Raw genomic sequence first — 17,494 nt, forward strand, 5'->3', positions numbered from 1 at the left:
CTTCCTTATTTTCGCGGGCAATTGCCCTTGCCTTTTCTTTTTCACGATCTTCCATGTTGGACTGTGATTTTGAAGCTGCTTCTGTTTAAAATACACTCCTGGAAATTGAAATAAGAACACCGTGAATTCATTGTCCCAGGAAGGGGAAACTTTATTGACACATTCCTGGGGTCAGATACATCACATGATCACACTGACAGAACCACAGGCACATAGACACAGGCAACAGAGCATGCACAATGTCGGCACTAGTACAGTGTATATCCACCTTTCGCAGCAATGCAGGCTGCTATTCTCCCATGGAGACGATCGTAGAGATGCTGGATGTAGTCCTGTGGAACGGCTTGCCATGCCATTTCCACCTGGCGCCTCAGTTGGACCAGCGTTCGTGCTGGACGTGCAGACCGCGTGAGACGACGCTTCATCCAGTCCCAAACATGCTCAATGGGGGACAGATCCGGAGATCTTGCTGGCCAGGGTAGTTGACTTACACCTTCCAGAGCACGTTGGGTGGCACGGGATACATGCGGACGTGCATTGTCCTGTTGGAACAGCAAGTTCCCTTGCCGGTCTAGGAATGGTAGAACGATGGGTTCGATGACGGTTTGGATGTACCGTGCACTATTCAGTGTCCCCTCGACGATCACCAGTGGAGTACGGCCAGTGTAGGAGATCGCTCCCCACACCATGATGCCGGGTGTTGGCCCTGTGTGCCTCGGTCGTATGCAGTCCTGATTGTGGCGCTCACCTGCACGGCGCCAAACACGCATACGACCATCATTGGCACCAAGGCAGGAGCGACTCTCATCGCTGAAGACGACACGTCTCCATTCGTCCCTCCATTCACGCCTGTCGCGACACCACTGGAGGCGGGCTGCACGATGTTGGGGCGTGAGCGGAAGACGGCCTAACGGTGTGCGGGACCGTAGTCCAGCTTCATGGAGACGGTTGCGAATGGTCCTCGCCGATACCCCAGGAGCAACAGTGTCCCTAATTTGCTGGGAAGTGGCGGTGCGGTCCCCTACGGCACTGCGTAGGATCCTACGGTCTTGGCGTGCATCCGTGCGTCGCTGCGGTCCGGTCCCAGGTCGACGGGCACGTGCACCTTCCGCCGACCACTGGCGACAACATCGATGTACTGTGGAGACCTCACGCCCCACGTGTTGAGCAATTCGGCGGTACGTCCACCCGGCCTCCCGCATGCCCACTATACGCCCTCGCTCAAAGTCCGTCAACTGCACATACGGTTCACGTCCACGCTGTCGCGGCATGTTACCAGTGTTAAAGACTGCGATGGAGCTCCGTATGCCACGGCAAACTGGCTGACACTGACGGCGGCGGTGCACAAATGCTGCGCAGCTAGCGCCATTCGACGGCCAACACCGCGGTTCCTGGTGTGTCCGCTGTGCCGTGCGTGTGATCATTGCTTGTACAGCCCTGTCGCAGTGTCCGGAGCAAGTATGGTGGGTCTGACACACCGGTGTCAATGTGTTCTTTTTTCCATTTCCAGGAGTGTATATAGGGTGAAGAAGAAACGCCGCAATTGGCGGTCGGCATGCGATACCTCAACTCAGTTCAAGACAAAATGGTATCTAACAAAATATAGTCCCGCCAATACGTTCAATAGAAATGCCATTTAAAAAACGACGCTCTGGCAAAAACGCAAAGGCGCTGTGACGGAGCTGTCCCATTAGCTCAGTGAGACGACGCTATGGCGCGGGGAACACGGGAACTCGCCGATTTTCGAGTCGCGTTCGTGCTAAACATTTTGTTTTTCAGTAAAGCGTCAAACTATCCAATTTACCTCTCTGCATTGCGGTATCTTGTGTATTTCTTTCTGTTTTTGTTTCCTTTATTTTAACATTAAGACATAACATGAACTTGTTACAGATGTAAACGACCACTTTGTTTCGTCCATGACACAAACGAAGTCAATAGTATGTAATATTGGATACAGCAATATCGTCTGTATCAAGTACAAAAAATACAATAGGCCATCTACACTAGATTCGTATTATGCCAAGCATACCAATTCCATTCTGTACGTTTGAAGTCCAGTCTTATCTTCACAGTCCGGTACGTACACGTACAAGCAACGTTCGCTTTAGAGAAGATGTTCAAAGCAACCACCTTGCATTTGCAAACACTTCGCCACTCGCTGGATCATACTTTGCTACAACCTACGCAACACATCTGCATTTACCGTTGCCGAAGTGGTATTTACGCGAGCTATTATGTCGTGTACATTCATGGATGGGCTACTATAAACTTGTTCCTTTAATTGTCCCTACACATAAAGATCTAGTGGATTAAGGTCCGGGGAACGTGGAGGCCAGAACCTTGGACGTCCACGACCAGTCCATTTCCCTGGAAAGGTTTCATCTAAGTAATTACGCACATTCATTCCAAAGCGTGGCGGTGCACCATCAGGCTGAAACCATAGCTGTCGCCGAACGCCAAGTAGAACGTTTCTTGATGTGTTAGAAAAAACTGTTGCAAAGATACGAACGATACAGGGTCGCATGCAACTTGCTCGGCAATAGGTAAGGGCCCAAAAGCGCTCCTCCCACGATTCCAGCCCACAAATTTATCCCAAAGCGTGCCTGAAAGCCACGTTCACAGGTGGGTTGTGGGTTCTGTTCCGACTAATAATGGCTGTTGTGGAGGTTGAAAATACGCTCACGAGTGGAGCTAGAGCCGTCAGTCCGTATCACGTTTTTTATAAAATGTTCATTATCTTCAACTTGGTGCAAAAGCCATTCACAAAATTTACCCGTCGAATGTGGTCTTCTGGTCGTTGGTTTTGAGTTAACATGTAATGACATGGATGCAGTTCATCAACGTGCAACGCTTCAAAAACCAGCTTTTGAGATATCTTGAACTGCCTTGCAATATCACGTGTACTTCGCCAAGGTGACTGATCAATGTTTTCAAAAGTCCCGTCCTCTGTTTGTGGGATACATTTATTCCTTGGACGACCTCTGTCCATTACTTGCAGACTAAGATTGCCAGTTTCCGGAAGACATTGCTCCAAACGACGAAAAACATTCTTATCGAGATGGCGCCATTGAGGAGACCGTGCAGCATCTACATCTGCATCTGCATCTACATCTACATGAATACTCTGCAAATCACATTGAAGTACCTGACAGAGGGTTCATCAAACAACCTTTACAATTCTTTATTATTGCAATATCGTATAGCGCGCGGAAAGAACGAACACCTATATCTTTCCATGCGAGCTCTGATTTCCCTTATTTTATCATGGTGATCGTTTCTCCCTATGTAGGCCGGCGTCAACAAAATATTTCCAAAGAGAAGATTCCTTCGCAACGAAAAACGTCTTTGTTTTAATTATGTCCGTCCCAAATCCTGTAACGTTTCAGTGACACTCTCTCCCCTATTTCGCGATAATACAAAACGTACTACCCTTCTTTGAACTTTTTCGATGTATTCCGTCAATCCTATCTAGTACGGTTCTCACACCGCGCAGAAGTATTCTAAAAGAGGACGGACAAGCGTAGTGTAGGCGGTCTCCTTACTAGATCTGTTACATTTCCGAAGTGTCTTGCCAATAAAATGCAGTCTTTGGTTAGCCTTTCTCACAACATTTTCTATGTGTTCCTTGCAATTTAAGTTGTTCTTACTTGTAATTCCTAGGTATTTAGTTAAATTTACGGCCTTTAGATTTGACTGATTTATTGTGTAACCGAAGTTTAGCGGATTCCTTTTAGCTCTCATGTGGATGAACTCACACTTTTCGTTATTTAGGGTCAATTGCCAAATTTCGCGCCATACAGATATTTTTTCTAGATCGTTTTGCAATTTGTTTTGATCTTCTGATGACTTTATTAGTCGATTAACGACAGCGTCATCGGCAAACAACCTAAGACGGCTGCTCAGATTGTCTTCCAACGTAGATATGGAACAGCAAAGGGCCTATAACACTACCTTCTGTTTTACTCGATGACTTTCCGTCAATTACTACGAGCTGTGACCTCTCTGACAGGGAATCACGAATCCAGCCACATAAATGAGACGATACTCCATAGGCATGCAATTTCACTACAAGCCACTTGTGTGGTACAGAGTCAAAAGCCTTCCGGAAATCCAGAAATACGGAATCAATTTGAAATCCTTTGTCGATAGCACTCAAACTTCAAGAGAGTGAAGAGCTAGTTCTGTTTCACAAGAACGATAATTCTAAATCCGTGTCGACTGTGTGTCTATAAACCGTTTTCCTCGAGGTAATTCATAATGTTCGAACACAATATATATTTTCCAAAATGCTGCTGCATATCGACGTTAATGATATGGGCCTGTAATTTAGTGGATTACTCCTACTACCTTTTCTGAATATTGGCGTGACCTGTGCAACTTTCCAATCTTTGGGAACGGATCTATCGTCGAGCGAACGGTTGTATATGATTGTTAAGGTGGAGCTATTGCATCAGTATAATCTGAAAGGAACCTAATTGGTATACAGTCTGGACCAGAAGACTTGCTTTTATTAAGTGATTTAAGTAGCTTCACTACTCCGACGATATTTACTTCTACGTTAGTCATATTGCCAACTGTTCTTGATTCGAATTCTGGAATATTTACTTCGTCTTCTTTTGTGAAGGCATTTCGGAAGGCTGTGTTTAGTAACGCTGTTTTGGCAGCACTGTCTCCGATAGTATCTCCATTGCTAACGCGCAGAGAAAGCATTGATTGTGTCTTGTCACTAGCATACTTCACATACGACCAGAATCTCGTTGGATTTTGTGACAGGTTTTGAGACGAAGTTTCATTGTGGAAACTATTAGAAGCATCTCGCATTGAAGTTCGCACTAAATTTCGAGCTCCTGTAAAAGATCTCCAATCTTGGAGATTTTGCGTCTCTTTAAATTTGGAATGGTCTTTTTTTGTTGTTGTTGTTTCTGCAACACTGTTGTGACCGTTTTGTGTACCAAGGAGGATTAGCCCCGTCGTTTGTTGATTTATTTGGTATAAATTTCTCAATTGCTGCCGATACTATTTCTTTGAATTCAAGCCACATCTGCTCTGCGCCTACATTGTTAATTTGGAAGGAGTGGAGATTGTCTCTCAGGAAGGCGTCAAGTGAATTTTTATCTGTTTTTTGAATAGTTATATTTTTCATTTATTTTTGGGGGATTTGGGAGTTACAATATCCAATTTCGCTATGACAACCCTGTCTTCACTAATCCCTGTACCCATTTTGAAGTTCGTTATTAACTCAGGATTATTTGTTGCTAAGAGTTCAAGTGCGTTTTCACAACCGTTTATTATTCTTGTGGGCTCATGGCCTAACTACTCGAAATAATTTTCAGAGAATGCGTTAAGCACAATTTCGGATGATGTTTTATGGGTACCTCCGGAATTAAACGTGTTTTCGCTAACATATCGAGGGTAAATTAAAGTCACCACCAACTATAATTGTCTGAGTCGGGTACGTGTTGGACATTAAACTGAAGTTTTCTTTGAACCTCTCAGCAATTGTATCATCTGAATTGGAAAGTCAGTGAAAGGATCCAATTATTATTTTATCCCGGTTTCCAACAATGATCTCTGCACATACTGACTCACAGGAACTATCTACTTCAATTTCGCGACGAGATAAACTACTTCTCACAGCGACAAACGCGCCACCGTCAACCGTGTTAAGCCTCTCCTTTCGGAACACCGTTAGGTTCTTCGCAAAATTTTCGGCTGAACTTATATCCGGCTTTAGCCAGCTTTCAGTGACTATAACGATTTGACCATCAGTGCTTTCTATTAGCGCTTGGAGCTCTGGTACTTTCCCAACACAGCTACGACAGTTTACAACTGTTATGCCGATGGCTCCTGTATCTACATTCTTCCTGTGTTCGGCCTGCACCCTTCGTGAATGAAGCTCTTATTGTATTTTCCCGAGACCCTCTAACCTAAAAAACTACCCAGTCCACTCCACCAGCCCCTACTACCCGTGTAGCCGCCTCCTGCGAGTAGTGGACTCCTGACCAATTCAGCGGAACCCGAACCCCCCCCCCCTCCCCCCCCTATGGCGAAAGTCGAGGAATCCGCAGCCTACACGGTCGCAGAACCGTCTGAGCCTCTGATTCATACCCTCCACTCGGCTGCGTACCAGAGGACCGCAATCGGTCCTGTCGACTAATCTGCAAATGGTCAGCTCTGCTTTCATCTTGCAAGCAAGAATGGCAGCTTTTACCACTTCTATTAGCCACTCGAAACCAGATAGAATCTCTTCCAATCCAAAGTGACACACATCATTGGTACCGACGTGAGCCACAACCTGCAGGTGGCTGCACCCTGTGCTCTTCATGGCATCCGGAAGGACCCGTTCCACATCTGGAATAACTCCACCCGGTATGCACAGGGAGTGCACATTGGCTTTCTTTCCCTTCTTGGCAGCCATGTCTCTAAGGAGCTCAATAACGAGCCTGATGTTTGGGCTCCCAACTATCAGTAATCCCACCCTCTCCTGCGATTGCCCAGATCTTGGAGGCTGAGAGGTTTCCTCTGAAACAGGACAGGTGACAGCGTCTGACTGAGCGACAGTGTCAGCCACAGACAGCACCTGGAACCTGTTTGTTAGACAAACTGGGGAGGCCTTACGTGCGGCTCCCGGGAAGTCTTTCGTCGCCTGCTACGCCCTGGGACGACCTCTCACTCGACCACAGGTGAGGGGTCAACTTCAATGCGAGCAGTAACTGGGCTGGCCACCGGTGAGGACTGATCAGAGGACTCGGACGTGCTCGACGTCCGTTGGATCCCCATGGTCGGCCCACAACAGTGGTGTCCATCCACTGCAGCTTCAAGCTGTGTAACCGAAGCCATCACAGACTGGAGCTGAAAGTGAAGTGTCACCAACACGGCTCGGATTCGCACACAACAATGACAGTCTCTATCCATACTAAAATCCGTGGGCAATTTAACTACCCAAGTAACGGACCATCGGCACGTGCTGAGAAACTCTACTGTAGATCATGATAAAAACGCAGGAACTGTGTCTAATAAATTAGATTAATACGCAGAGATTCAAAAACCTAACTACCGAAGCACTCAGGTGAAACTAAATAATTCGCCCCTGATTAGGAACTTGTAATATGTCACAAAAACGGCTTACTTTCCGACGCAAAGGAAAGCGCGAGAACTGTGGCTGTTAGATATTAAATTAACATGCAGAAACTCAAGAAACTAAACTATCAAAGCACACAGATGAGGCAGCAGCAGCCGGCGAGACAGACGCATCAGCAGGGAAGTAAGCGATTTTCTGACTTTTACGAGTTCCTAACCAGGAACGAATTGTATAATTTCATCTGTGTGCTTTGATAGTTTAGTTTCTTGAGTTCTTGCGTGTTAATTTAGTATCTAATAAACACAGTTCTCGCGTTTTCCTTTGCGTCGGAAAGTAAACCGATTTTATGACATATTACAAGTTCCCAATCAGGGGCGAATTATTTAGTTTCACCCTTCCTGCCATGTTTACAATCCCACGAACTACATTAAAATGAACAATGAACTGCAATGCCTTATTGCAGATCGACTGCTGGCAGTTTACCAGAAAGACCATGCCAAGTACCTGCATGACACAGTCAGAGCTTGGTTTTTAGGTTCAGTTCCCTGCTGTTGAACATTGGGTACATCGCTTTTATCAGCTTCTGCCCTTTTTGGGTGATGTATTCTGCATGTCAATGGAAGAGTAGTTTTTTTATTCATCTGTACACCTAAATATTTGGTATCAGGGGACCATGGGACCCAGATGTCTGCAATAGTGATGTTGTGGTGGAGGATTGGGTGCTGTTTGGTGAAGTAGACTGCCGTAGTTTTGGCAGCATTGAGGGCAATCTTGTTTGAACGACACCAGGTCACTGCCACGTCAGCTGACATTTGTCTTGACAGTGAAGTGATGCCAAAGTGCCAGACGTGATGTGACAGAACGGTAGAAAGAAGCTATCGTATTTCGACGTGCCCGTGAAACAAACTGAGAATTAGGCTGCCCGATTTGTTGCCGGATCAACATAGACAGTTTTAAATTCCTACAAGGAATGCTGTACCACTCGCACCAATGTAAATCGAGATTAGAACAGTGGTCGTAAAAAGATCCTACTCCTATCCCACATTCCCCAGAGACGAGAGTCACGCATTGTAAATGACAGTCGGTTCCAACCCGGTAGCAATTGCTGGTGTTAGGGAATGTAGGTCCATCTGGACCGGTTTTCGAGCGAACATTGAGAAGTAAACGGCATGCAATCGACATCTGAAGATGGGTCTATCGCAAAACGTCATTGCTCACAGCAGCACTACAGTTCCACGTCAACAGTGTGCTAAACAACAAAGAAACTGGACTGCAGCTGCCTGGAGACGCGTAGTGTAGAGGGTGAACACTGATGTGATAAAGTCATGTGATAGCGATATGCCCAAATACATATGACGTTAGTACCACATATACAAGATATAAAAGGGCAGTGCTTTGGCAAAACTGACGTTTGGACTCGGGTGATTCATGTGAAAAGTTTTCCGACATGGTTATGTCCTCACGACGGCAATTAGACACTGAATTCGGAATGGTACTTGGAGCTACACACATGTGATATTCAATTTCGGGAATCGTTAAGTAATTCAGTATTCTGAGATCCACATTGTCAAGAATGTGCCGAGAATACCCAATTTCAGGCATTATCTCTCACCACGGACAACGTAGTGGCCGACGGACTTCACTTAACGACCGCTATCATTGCATACAGTTGTTAGTGCTAACAGACAAGCACCTTTGCTCGAAATAACTGCAGAAACCGATGTGGGACGTACAACGAACGTATTCGTTAAGACAATGCGGCTAAATTTGGCGCTATTGGGCTGTGGCAGCAGACAACCGACGTGGGTGCCTTTCCTAACAACACGATATTGCAGCAGCGCTTCTCCTTTACTCATGACCAAGTCGGTTGGGCCCTAGACGACTGGAAAATCGTGACCTCATGAGATGAGTCTCGATCTATATTAGTAAGAGCTGATGGTAGGGTTCCAGCATGGCGCAGGACCCAGGAAGAAGTGGATCCAAGTTGTCACTAAGCACTGTGCAAGCTGATGGTGCCTCCACAATGATGTGGGTTGTGTTTACGTGGAATGGACTGGACCCTTTCGTCCAACTGAACATATCACTGACTGGAAATGGTTATGTTCGGCTTCTTGGAGACTATTTGCAGACAAACAACGTAGGAATTTTTAGGGATGACTATGCGCCATGTCAGTGGGCGACAATTCTTCGCGATTGGTCTGAAGAACATTCTGGACAGTTCGAGCGAATGACTTGGCCATCCAAATCGTCTGACATGAATCCCATCGAACATTTGTGGGACATAATCGAGAGGTCAGATCGTGAACAAAATCCTGCGCCGTCAACAGTTTCGTAATTATGGACGGCTATAGAGACAGCAAGACTGAATATTCTGCAATGGACTTCCAACGACTTTTTGAGTCCATTCCACGTCCAGATGCTGCAGTACTCTGGGCAAAATGAGGTCCAACACGAAATTGGGAGATATACTATGAATTTTGTCACTTAAGTGTATATCAGGCTGAGTGTCTGTCCGTGATGTTTTGGGGTAGTTTTCGTTGCACAGTTCGGGCCCATTCATTCAGGTCATTGTGAATATGAACGAGGATTTTTATTTCGATATTATCAGTGACCAGCTGTTGCCCACTCTTCTACATCCTCATGATAAATATATTGTGAACACGGCTACCTTCGAAAATGATGAGAGCCATATTCACAAGTCTGCACACATACGTTCCTGGTTTGATGAAGACTCTGGCGCCTTATTGAACGTCAAATGCCCTGCTAACTCACCCAGGCTTCATTGCACAAAAAATGTCTGGGATTATTTGGAATTGGTAGTGAAACGCAGTAATTATCATTCTCAAAGTCTGGGAGTTCTACGAGATTTGATCATCAGTGAATAGCTTCGGCTGAATATGACGCAGGGTAAGACAGAGAAAGCCGCGTGGGGTAGACGCGCTGTCTGGGGGAGCTTCGCCACGGTGCCACGGTTCGCGCGGCTCCCCCTGTCGGAGGTTCGAGTCCTCCCTCGGGCGTGAGTGTGTGCTGTCCTTAGCGTAAGTTAGTTAAAGTTAGATTAAGTAGTGCATAAGCCTAGGGACCGATGACCTCAGCAGTTTAGTCCCATAGGAACTTACCACCACCGAAACAGGAATGGATAGCCGTACAGGGGAGATGGCTAATGACTGCGGTTCTCGAATCACCCGCTTAACAGCGCTGCCGGTCACCTGATAATAAGTCTTTGTCACGAGTGATACGTTTATGCTTCCTTGACTCTTTATTTCAACGAAAAGTATTTTTTATGATTTTAGTTTTTTATGCACCTTAATATTACATAGCGTTTCAATATTTCTTCATTTTTTCCGGAAGTTGCATTATGAGAAGTTGCGAAATCTTACATTTCAGTGTTTCATACCGGCATGTAACAACATGCGTTCTCGTCCGCCATGTCTGATGACGAGTTATGGTCATCTCTATCTGCCAACTGGCAGAGGTGGCCATATACACCATGTGATCAAAAGCATGCAGACACCTGGCGGAAAATGACTTACAAATTCGAGCACACTCCATCGGTAATGCTGGAATTCAATATGGTGTTGGCCCATCCTTAGCCTTGATGACAGCTTCCATTCTCGCAGGCATACGTTCAGTCAGGTGCTGGAAGATTTCTTGAGGAATTGTAGCACATTCTTCACGGATTGCTGCACTGAGGAGAGGTATCGATGTCAGTCGGTGAAGCCTGGCACGAAGTCGGCGTTCCAAAACATCCCAAAGGAATTCTATAGGATCCAGGTCGGGACTCTGTCCAGGACAGTCCATTAAAGGGATGTAATTGACGTGAACCACTCAGCCACAGGCCGTGCATTATGAAGAAGTGCTCGATCGTGTGGAAAGATGCTATCACCATCCCCGAATTGCTCTTCAACAGTGGGAAGCAAGAAAGTGTTTAAAACATCAATGTAGACCTGTGCTGTGATAGTGCCATGCAAAACAACAAGGGGTGCAAGCCCCCTCCACGAAAAACACGACCACACCATACCGCCTCCGAATTTTACTGTTGGCACTACACACGCTGGCAGGTGACGGTCACTGGACATTCGCCATACCCACACCCTACCATCGGATCGCCACATTGTCTACCGTGATTCGCCACTCCACACAACGTTTTTCCATTGTTCAATCGACCAATGTTTAAGCTCCTTACACCAAGTGAAGCGTCATTTGGCATTTACCGGCTTGATATGTGGCTTATGAGCAGCCGCTCGACCAAGATATCCACGTTTTCTCATCTCCCGCATAAGTGTCATAGTACTTGCAGTGTATGCTGATGCAGTTTGGAATTCCTGTGTGATGGTGTGGATAGATGCGTGTCTATTACACATTACACCCTCTTCAACTGTCAGCGGTCTCTGTCAGTTAACTGACGAGGTCGGCCTGTTCGCTTTTGTGCTGTACGTGTCCCTTCACGTTTCCGCTTCACTATCACGTCGGAAACAGTGGACCTAGGGATGTTTAGGAGTGTGGAAATCTCGCGTACAGATGTATGACACAAGTGGCACCCAATCACCTGATCACGTTCGAAGTCCGTGAGTTCCACGAAGCGCCTCATTCAGCTGTCTCACGACGTCTAATGACTAATGTGGTTGCTGATATGGAGTACCTGGCAGTATGTGGCAGCACAATGCACCTAATATGAAAAACGTATGTTTTTTGGAGTATCCGGATACTTTTGATCACATAGTGTACCATCTTCAGGATAGTTCGCCAACCTGCAAAACTTTGTTTATGTACCAGTTTTGGCTGTTTAACGTTCCTAAGATCGGTTTTACTAAAGGAAGGTGAGGAGAAGACTTCAAATTGCTATTAATAAAGTAAAAAATAATAGTTATTCCGTTAGAAGTGGATCTGTGACTTACTTACTTGACTTAATTCCTTTGGCCCCTATGGAGGCATAGGGCATCCGGAAGAACTCACCATCCGTCTCTGTCTTTGGCCATTTGCCTCAATTCTGCCCAGGTCTTGCCAACTATTTTTGATTCCCCTTCCACTGTTCTCTTCCATGTGCCCCTTGGTCTACCTCTCTTCCTTGTTCCCTGGGGGTTCCATTCCAATGATTTTTTCTCGATGGCTCCATCTGGTTTTCTCAAGGTGTGCCCCAACCGACCCCACTTTCTCTCTCGTATCTGGTCTTCTATAGGTATCTGGTTTGTTATTCTCCAGAGCTCGTCATTACATATTTTTTCTGGTCACCAGATATTCATGATGCGTCGAAGACATCTATTTATGAAGCTTTGTAACTGGGATGTTATCTTTTTATCCATTTTCCAGCTTTCACTGGCGTACAGAAGGACAGCCTTCACATTTGTATTAAAAATACGGATTTTTATTTTGTACGTTATATTTCTATTTTTCCATATTAGATACAATTGTATGAAGGCAGCATTTGCCTTTTTAATGCGGTTTTTCACGTCATCTCCAGCTCCACCGTCTTCCGTCACTATACTACCCAGATACAGGAATGAGTTGACAGTCTCCACCCGCTGCTCACCTATTAACAATGGCACCTGAATTTACTCTCATTTCCTTTGTTTTGCCTGTATTTATCTTGAGGCCAGCAGTCTTTGCTTCTTCTTTCAGTAAGTTTAATTTAGCTTGCATATCAGTCAGTCTTTGAGCTAATAAAACAATGTCGTCTGCAAAATCCAAATCCTCCAGACGTTCATGGATCCCCCACTGGATTCCTCGTCTCCTGCCTGCTGTGACTCTTCTCATAACAGAGTCTAGAACAAGTAGAAAAAGTGTTGGTGATAAAATGCAACCCTGCCGGACTCCAGTTGTTACTTTTATGGGCTCTGTCATATTTCCCTTGTGGAGTACGCAACATTTGTAGCCATCATATAGATCTTTTATGATGTTTAAGATCTTCTGTGGTATGCCATACTTCCGCAACACCTGCCAGAGCACGTTATGTTTCACGGAATCGAAGGCCTTTTGAAAATCAAGTGATTCTATGGATTCCGATTAAAATCCTAGAGCGAAAAACAGAAACCGTTTGTGATTCAAAAACTGCAATGGGTTCAAGTTCCTGTTTGGGTTTAGGCAATGAGGAACGACTTTTTTGATTTTCTACAATTTTCTCTATAAAACTTACCTGTAGCAGTTAGTTCACTAAAAACATGTTAAGATTATTGGACACCTTTTTCATACGATTTCCTCTTCGTTTTTAAAGTGTTTTGCCAGCTGGCCATGTATGCCTTTCGTGTGTGCCCATTCAACCCTGATACGAAGACGACATGCTCGAGTGTTAGATACTAATAATTTTAAAAAAAATTAGTAGTATTATTTTGTTCCCTGCGAATTTAGAAGGCGATATATTTAATCAAATGAAGGTATCTGGTTCCAGAGACGTTTTCAAGTCTCAAACATCTGTGCTGTATATTTGCAGACCGAAGCAATGAATGAAAAAAAGTTTGTGTCTGAGACAAAGTAAGAGAGAGAGAATGCGTACAGTTGGGCGTGAAGCTGCAGGTGGTGGGCCGGAGGACGCGCTCGGAGAAGAAGGCGGTGGGCTTGCGGTAGGAGGCGCGCTGCGTGGTCAGCGGCAGCGCCGGCGAGCTGGCGACGCGCCGCCGCATCGCCTCAGACTCCTCCCGGTCCTTGGCGCGGTACGCCTTCTCCTCCTCTGCACCGACAACCCAGTCACGCCTTCAGCCTCGTGCTGCCTGCTTCAACTCGGGGCACAACGAGATTGTACGTTATCTACATTGGAGAGTGCTGCGATCGATTATAGTGACATGTAACTACACTACTGGCCATTAAAATTGCTACACCAAGAAGAAATGCACCTGATAAACGGGTATTCATTGGACAAATATATTATACTATAACTGACATGTGACTACATTTTCACGCAATTTGGGTGCATAGATCCTGAGAAATCAGTACCCAGACCAACCACCTCTGGGCGTAATAACGGCCTTGATATGCCTGGGCATTGAGTCAAACAGAGTTTGGATGCCGTGTACAGGTACAGCTGCCCGTGCAGCTTCAACACGATACCACAGTTCATCAACAGTAGTGACTGGCGTATTGTGACGAGCCAGTTGCTCGGCCACCATTGACCACACGTTTTCAATTGGTGAGAGATCTGGAGAATGTGCTGACCAGGGCAGCAGTCGAACATTTTCTGTATTCAGAAAGGCCCGTACAGGACCTGCAACGTGCGGTCGGGCATTATCCTGCTGAAATGTAGGGTTTTGCAGGGGTCGAATGAAGGGTAGAGCCACGGGACATAACACATGTGAAATGTAACGTCCACTGTTCAAAGTGCCGTCAGTGCGAACAAGAAGTGACCGAGACGTGTAACCAATGGCACCCCATACCATCACGCTGTCAAAATCAATGGCAACCACTGCGGCGCGGAGTCTGCACGCCGCTGCCAGTGCGATTAAATCGCGACATTCTCCTGTGGCCGTTTGTATATTAACTGAGCCGCCCGGAGTTGTCTGTTCCGGGGATAGAATGCTGGGCAGGACCTTGCGGCATCGCGTTGCCAGTAGGCGTGTAAAAATTTTACAGTCTGCGTTAAGCAGAGTCAGGGGACGGTAATGTGCTGTCGTCACACCTGGTGTCGGTTTGTGGATGGGTATAATAATTCCAGTGACGAAGGACGGTGGTACGGCGTTCCCCATCGTCAGCAGTTCATGAAACATCGTTGTCCACCGTGACGCCATTAGTGTGAAGAAAGCGCGATAAAATTCTATCGGCAATCCGTCGACACCAGGTGACTTATTCAGAGCACCTTTTTTGATTGCATCGTGGATTTCGTCACGCGTAATGGGCTCCATCAGCTCGTCCGCTTCGTCGCAAGTGAGGGTGCGAGTTACGTGTGGTAACACAGACTCCTCAGCGTGGTTGTTGCTAGTCTCCTCCTAGTACATTGTGCGGTAGTGGTCGACAAAGGCACTGACGATTTCGGCCTGGCAAGTGACGTACTGGCCGCGACAGGTGGTGATCTCGGTGATGAGTTGTTGTCGTCGATGTTTCCTATCGGAGGCGATATGATGCATGGTCGGATGTTCTTGTTCCGCCGAATCTTGACATCGGGTTCGCACCATAGCCCCCCGCAGTCTACGGCGTGTCAAAGTTACAATTTGCGCCTTAATCCTGCTGCGTTCCCTCTGGGTGTCGGGGTTGGGCGGTTGGACGTCTAGGTCGCGGAGAACGGCGTAGAAATAGTCGGTAGTGTGCCGGCGCCACATAGCAACTTCCTTTCTATACTGAATCAAAGTACGTCGAATGGCAGGTTTGGCACATTCCAGCCACCAGGTCAAGGTCGTGCAGTATTTAGGTAAGCGACGTTCACCGGTGGCCCATGTCTCGGTAACACGTTGAAGACATTCGGGATCATGAAGATGGGAGGTGTTTAGCTTCCACGGTGCACGACTGCGCCAGACCACTTGCTTGGGGAAGAGAATGTTGCAGATGTAGGCACAGTGGTCCGAAAAGGCCAGGGGCCAACGTTCTGCACATTAGACTGCAGGTGTGAGTTCCTGAGAGACGTAAATTCTAACAAGGCGGCTCGCGGAGTGACTCGTCTGGTAAGTATGTCCGGGCGCGTCGCCGTGCTGAACTTCCCAAGTGTCGCGGAGCAACAGATCTCGGACGACAAGACGCAGTTCTTGATAGGTGTTGTAGTGGGGCATTTGATCTTTAGGGTGCAAGACACAATTAAAATCACCCCCAAGCAAGTAATGGTCGCAGCGTCCAAGAAACAAAGGGGCGATTTCTTCTGAATAGAAGAGTGCCCTGTCGCGTCTGCGGGTGGAGCCTGACGGAGCGTAAATGTTGACGATACGCGTCCCCATGACGGTGACGGCCATGCCTCTGGCAGATGGAAGGTATGTGATATCGGCCACTGGAATGCCTTCCCTGGCGTAGATGGCTACGCCGCGTCCCAGGTAGTCACCAGGAGAAGGATAAGTGTTATATCCCGCGACGTCTGGAAGTGTGGCCAAGTGTACTTCCTGTAGTAGTGTGATATCGACGTCCGACGCCCATATCATCTCTCGCAGCAGTTGAAGTTTCACTGGTGAGCTAATGGTGTTAGTGTTGATCGTCGCTATTCGGTAGGTTCGGAGCCGTACCCCGCCGTTGAGGGGAACTCCACCGGCGGAGGATGAAGAGGGGCGAGGCAACGGCGAGTCGTGCCGTACGCCACCTGACGGCGTTATCAGCGGCGTAACGATGCTTCCGGCTGGGGTAACTCCGTCCCCAGCGTGTGGTCCGGGTCCTCATCGACGTCCTCACTCCACACCATTGAAGGCGCTGTCGTTGTGATGGTCGTACGTTCCACTTCGGTCGTAGGGGCGGAGGACGTCTCGGCGGCAGTCGCAACGGTGGAGTCCATTGGTTTAGGAGCACCTGAGCGAGCCAGTAGAGTAGGCATCGACATAGCCACAGTCGGTGTCATGTTGTCGTCTTTCGTCTCGTCGTTTAGGTTCTCCGAGGCCTCGTCGGGTCGTACGGCCTCTGGAGCATCAGGGGGAGGTGATCCGTCTCGTACCGAGACCGTACGGCGCCTCCTCTTGCGCCTCTTAGGTGAACGTTGTTTGCGGGTTCGTCCCTCCGTGTCGGAAGACGGAAGGGAGTCGCGTCGCTCTGAGAGGAAGGCCGTCGAGGGAACGTCAGATGAAGGGGCGTCCATATGTTCAGGCGGGTGGGGGTCGGAAGTCGTCGCTGTTGGTAGTGGCGCCGAAGCAGCGTCAGGCTTTGAGCGCGACGTGTCGGCTCCGGCAGTATCCGTAGCAGCTGGAAGGGTCACCGGTACGTGATCCGATGGGCGGCGGCCGGTGGGAGGAGAAGAGAGCGCCGATGCGTAGGTGATCGGTAAAATCGTCGTCGGAGCCGGAGGTGTCACGGTAGCGGCTGGCAATTGGGTGATTCGTCGCTGAAGACACTCAGATCTGAGGTGGCCTTCTTTGCCGCACCCAGAACAGGTCTTGGGTTGGCCGTCGTATATGACAACCGCGCGGCACCCTCTAATTTGCAGGTAAGATGGCACGTGGCGATGGAGGTCGATGGTGATCTGCCGTACACCGTTAAGAACGGGGTACGTCTGGAATTGCGCCCAACGTTCGGCAGTGTGGCCATGTACAGTGCCATAGGGGCGGAAAGCCGCGATAACGTCTTCCGCCGGAAGCTAGAACGGAAGTTCGAAAACTCGTATGGTGCGCATTCCTAAGCCGGCATGGTCGACAGTGACCGTCGGCGTGGCAAAAGCGTAATCCATGGTTGGTGTCCCCGGACCAGACAACATTCCATTGGAACTACTGACGGCCTTGGGAGAGCCAGTCCTGACAAAACTCTACCATCTGGTGAGCAAGATGTATGAAACAGGCGAAATACCCTCAGACTTCAAGAAGAATATAA

This window comes from Schistocerca piceifrons, chromosome 3 (assembly GCF_021461385.2).
Source record: "Schistocerca piceifrons isolate TAMUIC-IGC-003096 chromosome 3, iqSchPice1.1, whole genome shotgun sequence".
Lineage (NCBI taxonomy): Eukaryota > Metazoa > Arthropoda > Insecta > Orthoptera > Acrididae > Schistocerca > Schistocerca piceifrons.